The sequence below is a fragment of the Balaenoptera physalus genome, assembly GCF_965194825.1.
Source record: "Balaenoptera physalus genome assembly, contig: HAP1_SCAFFOLD_943, whole genome shotgun sequence".
In the NCBI taxonomy this organism is placed as follows: Eukaryota; Metazoa; Chordata; class Mammalia; order Artiodactyla; family Balaenopteridae; genus Balaenoptera; species Balaenoptera physalus.
Window position 1 is genome coordinate 22,762 of NW_028125845.1, and position 12,345 is coordinate 35,106.

The window sequence follows — 12,345 nt, forward strand, 5'->3', positions numbered from 1 at the left end:
GTACGAAAACAAGCATCCTGACCTAAGATACGGGTGCATGCATAAACACCAAAGCAAGCGTTTATTTCTGCGAGAGAATGGAGGGGAATACTCTCAAGAAAAGACATGCCAAAGAACTTTGACTCTGTTTGAAATTTTACTTCCCAAGTTGAGTAATTACCATTACTTATTATGTTATTCTCTATGCTTTTGAATCTCACAAATAATTAAATTATAAAATGTAAAAAGATAATATAAATGCATGGTCAACAAGCAAGCACCCAGTGGACTTCCCTGGCTATCCAGTGGTTAAGACTATACTTTCCAATGCAGGAGGTACAGGTTCAATCCCTGGTCAGGGAGCTAAAATCCCACATGCCTCGGAGCCAAAAAACCAAAACATCAAACAGAAGCAATACTGTAACAAATTCAATAAAGACTTTAAAAATGGTCCACATCCAAAAAAAAAAAAAAAATCTTAAATAAAAAGGTACACTTTTAGGGCTTCCCTGGTGGTGCAGTGGCTGAGAATCTGCCTGCTAATGCAGGGGACACGGGTTCGAGCCCTGGTCTGGGAAGATCCCACATGCCGTGGAGCAACTAAGCCCGTGAGCCACAACTACTAAGCCTGCGCGTCTGGAGCCTGTGCTCTGCAACAAGAGAGGCCACGATAGAGAGAGGCGCGCGCACCGCGATGAAGAGTGGCCCCTGCTCGCCGCAACTAGGGAAAGCCCTCGCACAGAAACGAAGACCCAACACAGCCATAAAATAAAATAAATAAATTAATTAATTAATTAATTAAAAAAAAAAAGGTACACTTTAAAAAAAAACAAACAAGCAAGCAGCCAGGACCACTCTTGAAAAAGTGTTCAAAGGAGTTCTTGGGGAACCAAGAATTAAATGAAATGTAAACCTTGGGAACAGGTAAGCCATGGTGCTACAAACAGTGGTAAACATTAAATTCACTTAAACACAGAAATAAAGGCTAAACAATATGAATCACGATTACAGAAAGGACTTTTTCCCCTTCAAAAAGCAACACAATGTAAATATGAAAAGCACTGTGGACTCAGGAAGGGGGATTATAAACAAACTAAGTATTTTTCATAAAAAGCAGTCAAAGAAACAGAGGCAGATAAATGGAATAGACCAGAAACAGGCCCAGATTTAAACGACAATTTATTTTTGGCATTTCAAATCAGGAGGAAAAAGGTAGATTATTTAATAAATATTATAATGATGACTGGCCACATAGAAGAAGAAAAAGCTGAATCATTAAAGCCAATATATAAATTTTATAAAACAATTTTTAGGTATAAAGAAAAAAGAAACTTTAAATGTACCAGAAGAAAGCATGCGTGAATTACTTAATAACCTTGGTGGGCATAAGGACTTTCTGAGCATGACTGAAAATTGAGAGGACACAGAGGAAAGGACAACTAAATTTGACACATAAATTCTAAAACAAATACCATAAAGGAAGTAAAAAAGAAAATGACAAACAAGAAAATATATTTGTAAAACATGAGGAAAGAGGCCAATTCACTTACTAGGGAACCCCTATAAATCAATAAGGGAAAAAAATAAACCATCTAACAGAAAAATGTAGAAACGACATGAATATGTAGCTTCAAAACGAAGAAAACCCTCTGAAAAAATGCTCAACATGCACTCAAATTTAAATAAATATTAAGCAAGAAAGTAGATATTTTTGGAACTTCCCTGGTGGCGCAGTGGTTAAGAATCCACCTGCCAATGCAGGGGACATGGGTTCGAGCCCTGTTCCGGAAAGATCCCACATGCCGCGGAGCAACTAAGCCTGTGTGCCACAACGACTGAGCCTGCGCTCTAGAGCCCGTGAGCCACAACTACTGAGCCTGTGCGCCTAGAGCCTGTGCTCCGCAACAAGAGAAGCCACTGCAATGAGAAGCCTGTGCACCGCAACGAAGAGTAGCCCCTGCTCGCTGCAACTAGAGAAAACCCACGCACAGCAACAAAGACCCAACGCAGCCATAAATAAATAAATAAATAAATAAATAAATAAATAAATAAATAAATAAATAAATAAATAAATGGGGGCGCGGAGAGACAGGAAGAAAGGGAGGGAGGGAGGGAGGGAGGGAGGGAGGAAGGAAGGAAGGAAGGAAGGAAGGAAGGAAGGAAGGAAGGAAGGAAAGGTATTTTTAAATTATCTACCAGGTCACTGGAAATTTTTAAAGGTTTGGCAACAAATGTCTGATGAAGCTGTGCAGAAACTCATCTTAATATATAAAGGCACAAGCTTTTTAGAGAAATGGGCATCCATCAGTTTTTTTAGATGCATACAATATCAATTCATGAATGAGGTATGTTTATGTCATTAATTGTTATGCTACTTTAACAAATATATAAACAAGAAAAAACCCTATAAATATCTACTTATACAGCTATAGGACATCAGTTAATTATGGTGCAAGTAAGACACCGAAAACCAAGCAGACATTAAAGACAATGAGATAAAGCTACATATAAAAAGACACAAAAATACGTTTATTTTTAAACGAATAAAAAAGTATGATCCCACTTGTCTTTTTTTAAAAATGGTGTGTAACATACGTATGCCTACATATGCATAGATATTTTATAGAAGAGTATACAAATAATTATTAACAAGTTACATCTCTAAGGAGCTGCACTGAGAGGGTCAAAGGATGAGAAAAGATAAGTTCATTTCATATGTTTTTGTACTTTTGAATTTTTTTTTACCTTGAATATATATTACTTTCATAATTTAAAACTAGCTAATTTTTTAATCCACATTGTCATTTCTTAGTGTCTTTTCTTTAATTGAGGTATAACTGACATGTAACACTGTGTAGTTTCAGGTGTACAACATAATGATTCAGTATTTGTTTATACTGCAAAATATCACCACAAGTAAGTCTAGTTAACATCTGTTACCATATATAGTTATGAAATTTCTTTTCCTGTGATGAGAACTTCTAAGATCTACTCTCTTAGCAACTTTCAAACATGCAGTACAGTACTGTTAACTATATTTAGTCACCATGCCATACGTAACATCACCAGGACTTAATTATTTTATAACTGCAAGTTTGCACCCTTTGACCCCCTTCTTAGTGCATTAAAATCTAGATTTTAAAACAGTTGAGTACATTTACTCAATATTTCAAATATTTCAAAACAAATATATTTCAAATATACTAGTGATTCTACATTATGCATAAAAATTAGACAAAAAAGTTTCAGAGGCTAAACTTTTACAATGATTGTACAACACTCTCCCCCAAAGTATACTTCAGAATTATTTTTTCTATTAAAAAAATAATCGTGGGCACACTAGAAGTTAGTAGCAAAGTTACAGCAACAATCTACAGTGGGAATAACCCAGGGATTTATAGCAAGCCAAAACATTAATACACATTGACCAAGAAAAAAAAAGAATACTCAAGTGTATAACACGTCTTGCAAAGCTCATGTGTTTCAAAGTTCCCAATTAAAAAGCAATATAGGGACTTCCCTGGTGGTCCACTGGTTAAGAATCTGCCTTCCAGTGCAGGGGACATGGGTTCGATCCCTGGTCGGGGGAATAAGATCCCACATGCCACGGGGCAACTAAGCCCACGTGCCTCAACTAGAGAGCCCGTGTGCTGCAAACTACAGAGCCCATGCGCTCTGGAGCCCATGCGCCACAACTAGGGAGAGAAAACCCACATGCCACAACTAGAGAGAAGCCCGCGTGCCGCCAAGGAAAAGCTTGTGCGCCGCAACGAAAGATCCCATATGCTGCAACTAAGACCTGACGCAGTCAAAAACAAACGAACAAACAAAAAGCAATATAGGGGAAGTTTCTACGAGCTAAACATAGTCTAACCATATATCCAGCCATCATGCTCCTAGGTATTTACCCAAATGAGTTAAAAACTTGTGCCCACAAAAACCTGTATGGGAATGTTTATAGCAGCTTTATTCATAATTGATAAAAATTGGAAGCAACCAAGATGTCCTTCTGCAGGTAATTACATAAACAAACTATAGTACATCAGACAGCAGAATATTATTCAGCGATAAAAAGAAGTGAGTTATTAAGCCATGAAATGAAATGGAGGAATTTTAAATGCATATAGTAAGTAAAAGAAACAAGTCCTGGAAAGGGTGCATACTGTATGATTCCAAATACATGACATTCTGGAAAAGGCAAAACTGTAAACAGTAAAAACATCCGTGGTAGCGAGCTGGGAGAGCGATGAATAGGTAGAACACAGAGATCTTTAGGGCAGTGAAGATACTCTGTATGACGCTGTAATGGTGGATTCATGTCATTATACATTCAGCAAAACCCACAGAACTGTACAAGACAAAGAGTGAAACCTACTGTAAGCTACAGACTTTAGTTAATAATAATGTACCAATATCGGTTCATCAATTTTAACACATGTACCACACCAATGCAAGATGTTAATAACGGGAAACTGTGGGCAGGGAGTAAATGGGAAAATGCCCTAAAAATAAAGTCTGTTAATTTAACAACAACAACAAGAAAGCAATAGGGGGTATCTCAAAGGCATAGGGAAGGGAAGAGCCCAGCGGAAGGTGCTCGGCTGGGGGTTGTAGTTAAGGTGGGACAAAACCAGGTGACAAGCAAGGAGGAAGGGGGAAGGGCCGCACCACAGCAAACACAGCACTCGTGTGGCCAGGGAGGGGCTGCTGACCCCGTGCTCCTCTTGGGGAGCTCACAGCCAGCCATTTGTTTGTGTTCTCCGCACTCACGCATTCTCCAAGTCTTGGGAACTGGAACATTTCTCTCTCCCGGCTCAGAAATGATCAGTGGAAAAGGAACCAAAACAAGTACCTCATTATGTGTCAAGATTAATCTGGGAAAACTGTGGGCTGTTGACTGAACTGCTTCTCTTAATCGGCTGGTGCTCTAGCTTTAACAGTTCCCAGGAGACAACCTGAAATCCAGAATCTTCTCAAAATAGAAAAGAGTGGGGGAAATTCTGAATACATCACCAAACAGTAAGAGCCTCAAGCCTTTGGAAAGAGCCCAAAGGCCAAAAGCAAGACCTGCAGAGCTCTGTCCACACTGGTGGGTAACCTGATGATTATCTAACAAATTCAGCATGTGTCTACCAGAGTTCCAGAAGAGTGAGAAACCTTGGGATTCGTCTGAGTTAGAACAATCTTTGATTACAGCTGAGTCACCTCTGTGTTCTTAATACAAGTAAGACCTGGGGTCTTTTCACTGTGTCTATTCATGTGATAAATGTCGCCCTCCAGTGTGAAATGGAAGGACGCCCTTGTTCTGTGGGGAAGACAACTGTGGAAGAAGGAGCTATGAGTACGGAGAGAGCCACCTAGAATGCCCCCTCCAAACCCGTCGGCAGAAGGCCTCTTCCTGGGGGCCTCTAACAGATCCTGAATGCTGCAGAAACCCCAGAGGCTTGGGATCTGGGACCTTCCAGGAACTCAAGATCTCTCTTGCTGAGGTCCTTTCCATCATCACATGGACCAAAGTCTTCACCAAAGCCTTTGTGCGTCTCACCGTCTTCCTTACCAGGAAGCTCCACACGCCAGCCAACTATCTCACTGGCTCCCTGGCCAAGACCAATCTCTTGGCTTTCATCTTGGTCATAGCCATCTGCATCACATATACCATCACCCACACCTGGAACTTTGGCCAAATCCTATGTGACATCTGGCTGTCTTCTGGAATCACGTGCTGTGTGCATCTCTGCATCACTGCTGTGGACGTGTACTGGCCATCACCAACATCCTGTAGTACAATAAACGCCAGATATGCGGCCTCCACAGTCACCACTGTCTGGGCCATTTCATCTCCATCCTGTCACTCTTCTCCCAGATCTCCTACATGATCTACTCCACAGATGGTGCCTTCTACATCCTGTCCGTGCGGCTCATCACCTTTCACACGGCCTCCGGAAGCCACCATATCACCACAGCCCAGTTCATCAGAGTTCACTCTACGCCCTCAACCCCCAGTCTCGCACTCAGCCAGCTCCCCTCTGTCAACCACCTGAAAATCAAGCTTGCTCATAGAATCCTGGAGCAAGGGGATGTTTGCACCTCAAGAAAGGAAAGCCATCATAAAAATAACTATAGCTCTCTTGAGAACCTTTAACTGCCTCTAAACTTACTGTGTTTTCTGGTTTATTTTATGCGGATCCAAAAATTAAAGCTATTTCTATTTTATCAGCAAACAATGGTCCAGGAAACACATCACGAACGTTGAGTCTAATGATGTTAGTACAGCAACTTCTACAACAAAATAAGTAGGCAGAAAGCACTGAAGGCTCTAAGCACTGAAAATGACAGGTATAGAGGCATTATCTTAAAAGAAGCAATAATAATCTAAACCAGTTTTGAAAGTACCTGTGCTACCTATTTGATAACTGTTTTAAGACAAATCAAAGTCTATAACATGACAAATTAGTGAGGCAGCTAGTGTACTAAAAAGAGCACAATTACCGGCCCTCTAGAGCCTACTCCGCTGGCCCTCCACGGCAAAAGGCAAAGAGACTAGACAAAGCATAATACACGTCATATTTGTAGGATGTCCTGTAGTGTCAAAAAGCTTGAACACATACTACTAATTCTCCCAACAGGAAAGTTGTTGTCATGGGAAAAGCTGCATTTTGGAATAAGACCAACCTTGTGACAAAACCTGAAGCTACCACTTTTTTAGCTAAACAAATTTGTACAAATTTGAACCTCCCTTATTATGTAACATGTCTCGGACTTTGTTGGTTTGGGGCTTGTTTTTGTTTTGGGGGCGGGAAAGGGGAGCATGGGAGAATGGATACCAAGGTATAAAAGTGTTTTATTAGTGAGTACTGAAATAACTTAATGGATTGGGACTAACATTTTTCTATTTCCTTTAAGAAATGGCAGAAGATAGTTCAGAGTATATTTTGTGAAAATTTTGTTTTAGCTGTACCTCTAAGCATGTATACTATACGTTGACACAGATGAATGTAACATATATTTCTTATTATGTGTCATGGCCTAAAAATTTAGCCACTGATTATAACAGAGCAATCAAGATCTAAACTCCACTACCAAAAAGTTGCAAGGATTAAACAACATTACAGATATAAAGTGGCTAACATAAGTGCTGCCACTCTACTTTTACAAACTATGATTATTCCAGGATAATGAGGCATTATTTCTAACTTCAAACCCCTGTTCACAGTTATTAAAAACTTTTTTTAATGTTTATCTAGTTAAAAATAAGACGTGCATTAGTTTGAAACAACCTTTGGGTTCTAACCAATGTACTTGTGACTTGGCAAAATCCACCAACGTTACAAATGCATATCCTTTCACCCAGCAATTCTACTTTAAGTAATTTACCTAGAAATATACTTCACATATGAATAAACTAAATATGCACATTTTTAAAATGCAGCATCATTTTACATAACAGCAGAAACTTTAAGCAGACTGTCCATCAGTGGAAACCTTGTAATAAACCGTAGCACATCCACACAGGTGCTGTTGGTAACAATGAAGAAGCCCCGGAAGAAGTTTCAAAATATATTAATGGGAAAAAAGGAAAGGAAAGGAAAGGAAAGGGAAATAAAGGAATGGTAACATCTGTGTTTAGAGAAACATTTTTGCTTTATATGGATTATGCATAAAATGTTTATGGAAGAACACAGAAAGAGGTAAACAGAAAAAAAGAGAATACGTATTTGCCTGTGTATATGTAAACTGTGCCTGGAAGCGTATACAAGAAACGGGTAAAGGGAAGTGAGCAGTTGGGGGTAAGGTGAGAAGAACATATGTATAAAAATGTAAAGCAAAGTAGCATCCACTAACAAGATACTACAGTCACCCATCTAGAGTGATCAAATTTTTATGTTTACTCATTGAAAGCAAATGAAAACCAAATTAACAGAGGACAAATATTGAACATGGTCCTCTGTACACAAAAGAAAAGCTGAATTTGAGGTTTAGTGAAGAGAGTTTTATTCCTGGGCTATTGTTAGAGGTTAAAAATAAACCGGGACAATGTCAAATATTTCTGATCTATCCCCTCAGTGGAGAAGAACAATAAATACCAGTGTCTACTGTAACTATTATCTCAAAGGTACCCTTTAATTTAGCTAAAAGGGGGAGGGGAAGACAATTATCAGTACTTCCCTTATTTATTACAGTGTTAGCCTCTTTCCAGTTATGATTAAGGTAAAATAGGAAAGAAAGTCTTCCTTTCCTTGACATATGTAGATTAGATGTCATTATAGTAGCATGTGTTTCTATTCAAAACTGCAGTCTTGCAAGAATCCCGGCCCACGTACTACACTAATTCATGGCCCTACAGTTGCCATACAAGACAGAAGATTAGGAGAGGTAGAAGAATGCCAATGCAAATACTCTGGCAATTTACAAGGCACTTTTCAGAGACAGTAGCATGGAAAATACTACTGAAGATACCAAACAGTGTTTACTTCGAAAGTTTAAAAACTGAATATACAGAACAGTTTTCACAATCTACCTCCTGCAGCAATGGTTTCAATTACGACCTGCAAAAATATAAACAGAGGAATGAGAGAGAAACTCCAATAGCACTTAGGTACAACTCAGTGGTAGGAATGAGGACGTGGGTCTGATGCGGGACCCTGGGCTCAGAACACCTGCACCTCACCTTCTTCTGAAGGACATTAACTTTCCGCTCCTTCACATCCAGCATGTCCTTGAGGTCATGGCTCTCTCCAGCTTGTGTCCCCTTCTCCTCAGCCATGTCCTGGATTTGTTTTGTCTTCTTATTCAGCATGGTTTCCTTCTCTTCCAAACGCAACCGCAGAGCATCCACCTAAGAATATAACATTTTTACAAATGATTAATTGAAAAGAAAGGAACGTAATTCCTTCCAAATAGATGTGTACAGTTGCCTAAATGATACTTTTAGAGTAAACTTTCATTAGAATCAAATAAAATACCACTCTAAATACAACTGTGACTATTTAGAAATGAAACCCTAAAATTTTGTGAGCACTTCCATGATAAAATAACATTTACATCCGTTAAATTACGGTGTAATCAAAATAAACAGATCTGAATAAAGGGGACAAAATTGGAGAATTTATATAAAGGGGTTGAGTTGAGCTTTGCTACTTCTATAAAAGTGGTATAATCTATTACGTTTCTCAAATTTAGAATCATTTGGAGGATTTAAACAGAATGCCAGGCCAAGCCACCAGTTTCTAATTTGGCAGGGTTGGGGCTCAAGAATCAATATTTCTAACAAGTTCCCAAGTGATGCTACACTGCTTTAGAAAATCTAAAAGTAGAAAGAAAACCGTAAGCGTCACCAAACATGACACTTGCTGTATCAGAGAATACAATCTAGCTGCAGCTGACAATCCCAAAATGCACTTAGAGATCTGTAAGGCAAAGCAAGGTCTACTTTCAGATCTCAAGACTAGTCAGCTAAAGCTTGGTATCCAGGTACCTTTATCACCAAAGTTTCCTACCATCCATTAGATATAACTTTAAAATAATTAGAAATCTAATATAAGTACTTATGTTTTCTTCCAGTTTTGAGATACGACTGACATACGGCACTGTGTAAGTTTAAAGTGTACAGCATAATTATTTGACTTCCATGCGTCATGAAGTGATTATCACAGTAAGTTTTATGAACATCCATTGTCTCATACAGACACAAAATTAAAGAAATAGAAAACAACCTTTTCCTCATGACGAGAACTCTTAGGATTTTCTCCCTTAATGACTTTCACATACAACACACAGACGTGCTGATTATCTTTATCCTGTTGTGCACCGCACCCCAGTACTTATTTACCTGATATCTGGACGTTTGTACCTTTTGACTGTCTTCATCCAATCTCCCCTCCCCTGATTCCTCACCTCTGGTAACCACATATCTGGTCTCTTGTTCTGTTTGTTTGTCAAGTATAACTGACCTACAGCCCTATGTTACTTCCTGAAACACAGCAGTGTAAGTTGACTTTACTATACATTTCAAAAAGTCTATTACAATACGTCACCACACAATAATATTCCATAGTTACTGACTGTATTCCCCACACTGTACATTTCATCCCCTTGACTCATTTACTTTTGTAACTGGAAGTTTGTCCCTCTTAATCTCCCTCACCTATTTCTTTCCTCTCCCCATCCTCCTCTCCTCTGGCAACTACCTGTTTGTTCTCTATATCTATAATTCTGTCTCAATTTTGCTATGTTTGTTCATTGGCTTTTTAAGATCCCACATAGACGCGAAATCACACAGTATTTGGCTTTCTCTGTCTGGCTTACTTCACTTATTAGCATAATGTCCTCAAGGCCCATCCATGTTGTCACAAACAGTAGGATTTCCTTCTTTCTCATGGCTGAATAATAATATACACATACACAGACAACATCTTCTTTATCCATTCATCCACTGATGGACACTTAGGTTGCTTCCATATCTTGGTTCATTAATGCTGTAATGAACATAGGGGTGTATGTATCTCTTATAATTAGTGTTTTTGTTTTCTTCAGATAAATACCCCAGAGTGAACTGCTGGATCATACAGCAGTTCTACTTTTAATTTTTTGAGGAATCTCCATACTGTTTTCCATAGTGGCTGCACCAACTTACATTCCTACCAACAGTGCACAAGGATTCCCTCTTCTCCACAGACCACAGACTCACCAGCACTTGTTATTTGCTGGCTTTTGGATAATAGCCACTCTGACAGGTGTGAGGTGATATCTCATTGTAGTTTTGATTTGCATTTCCCTCATGATTAGTGATGTTGAGCATCTTTTCACGTGCCTGGTGGCCATCTGTATGTCTTCTTTGGAAAAATGTCTACTCAGATCCTCTGCCCATTTTTTAATCAAGTTTTTTTTTTTGATGTTGAATTGTATGAGTTCTTTGTATATTTTGGACCCCTTATTGAATACATTATCTGCAAATATCTTCTCCAATTCAGTAGGTGGTCTTTTTGTTTTGTTAATAGTTTCCTTTGCTGTGCAAAAACTATGTAGTTTGATGTGGTCCCACTTGTTTAGTTTTGCCTGTTTCCCTTGCCTGAGGAGACATATCCAAAAAAAATTACTAAGACCGATATTGAAGAGGGTACTGCCTATGTTTTCTTCTAGAAGTTTTATGGTTTCAGGTCTCACATTTAAGTCTTTAATCCATTTTGGTTTTTTGGTTATTTTCTTAAATTAATTTATTTATTTTTGACTGCGTTGGGTCTTTGTTGCTGCACGCGGGCTTTCTCTAGTTGCGGCGAGTGGGGGCTACTCTTTGTTGTGGTGCGCGGGCTTCTCATTGCGGCAGCTTCTCTTGTTGTGGAGCACGCGCTCTAGGCACACGGGCTTCAGCAGTTGTGGCACGCGGGCTCTAGAGTGCAGGCTCAGTAGTTGTGGCACACAGGCTTAGTTGCTCCGTGGCATGTGGATCTTCCTGGACCAGGGCTCAAACCTGTGTCCCCTGCATTGGCAGGAGGATTCTTAACCACTGTGCCACTAAGGACGTCCTTTTAATCCATTTTGAACTTGTTTTTGTGCATGGTGTGAGAGAGCAGTCCAGTTTCATTATTTTTCATGTAGCTGCCCAGTTTTCCCAACACCGTTTGTTGAAGAAGCTGTCTTTCCCCCACTGTATATTCTTGGCCCTTTGTCATAGATTAATTGCCCATATAAATGTGGATGCATTTCTGGGCTCTCTATTATGTGCCATTGATCCATGTATCCATTTTTGTGCCAGTACCACACTGTTTTGAATACTGTAGCTTTATAATATAGTTTGAAATCAGGGAGCATGATACCTCCAGCTTTGTTCTTCTTTCTCAAGACTGTTTTGGCTATTTAGGGTCTTTTGTGTTTCCATACAAACTTTAGAATTATTCTAGTTCTATGAAGAATGCCATTGGCATTTTGTACTTATTTTAAAAATCTATTCACAGCAAATTTCATTAAACATACTCACACACCAAATTCTTTTGTTTTTTTGCTTTCCCACTAAGGATTTATAATTCAGCAAATAGTTACACATTTGATTACAGAAAAACAGGGAGGTGGGTTTCTTTCTGTTCAACAAAAATATAACATGAGTCACACATGCAAGCCACTTCTGAAATTTTTAATTTTCTAGCAGCCACATTAAAAAGTGATAAAGGAACAGGTAAAATTAATTTTAATAATATATTTTATTTAATCTAATATATATACACATTATTGTCATTTCAAACCTGTAGTCTATATAAAAAAACTATTAACAAGCTACTTTACGTTTCTGTTTTGTATTAAGTCTTCAAAGCCCAATGCATATTGTAATTGACACTTATGTCACATCTCAATTTGGACTTGCCATGTTTCAAG

General features: G+C 38.8%; 1 pseudogene across 1 annotated transcript in view; it reads right to left on the reverse strand.

Moving 5' to 3' along the window:
* Positions 1 to 12,345, reverse strand: part of LOC309653700 (ELKS/Rab6-interacting/CAST family member 1-like) — a 97,967-nt pseudogene that overhangs the window by 21,893 nt on the left and 63,729 nt on the right. Inside the window, exon 9 of the transcript XR_014268285.1 lies at positions 8,648 to 8,815. The product of XR_014268285.1 is annotated as an ELKS/Rab6-interacting/CAST family member 1-like (transcript). The remainder of the gene's footprint in view (positions 1 to 8,647; positions 8,816 to 12,345) is intronic.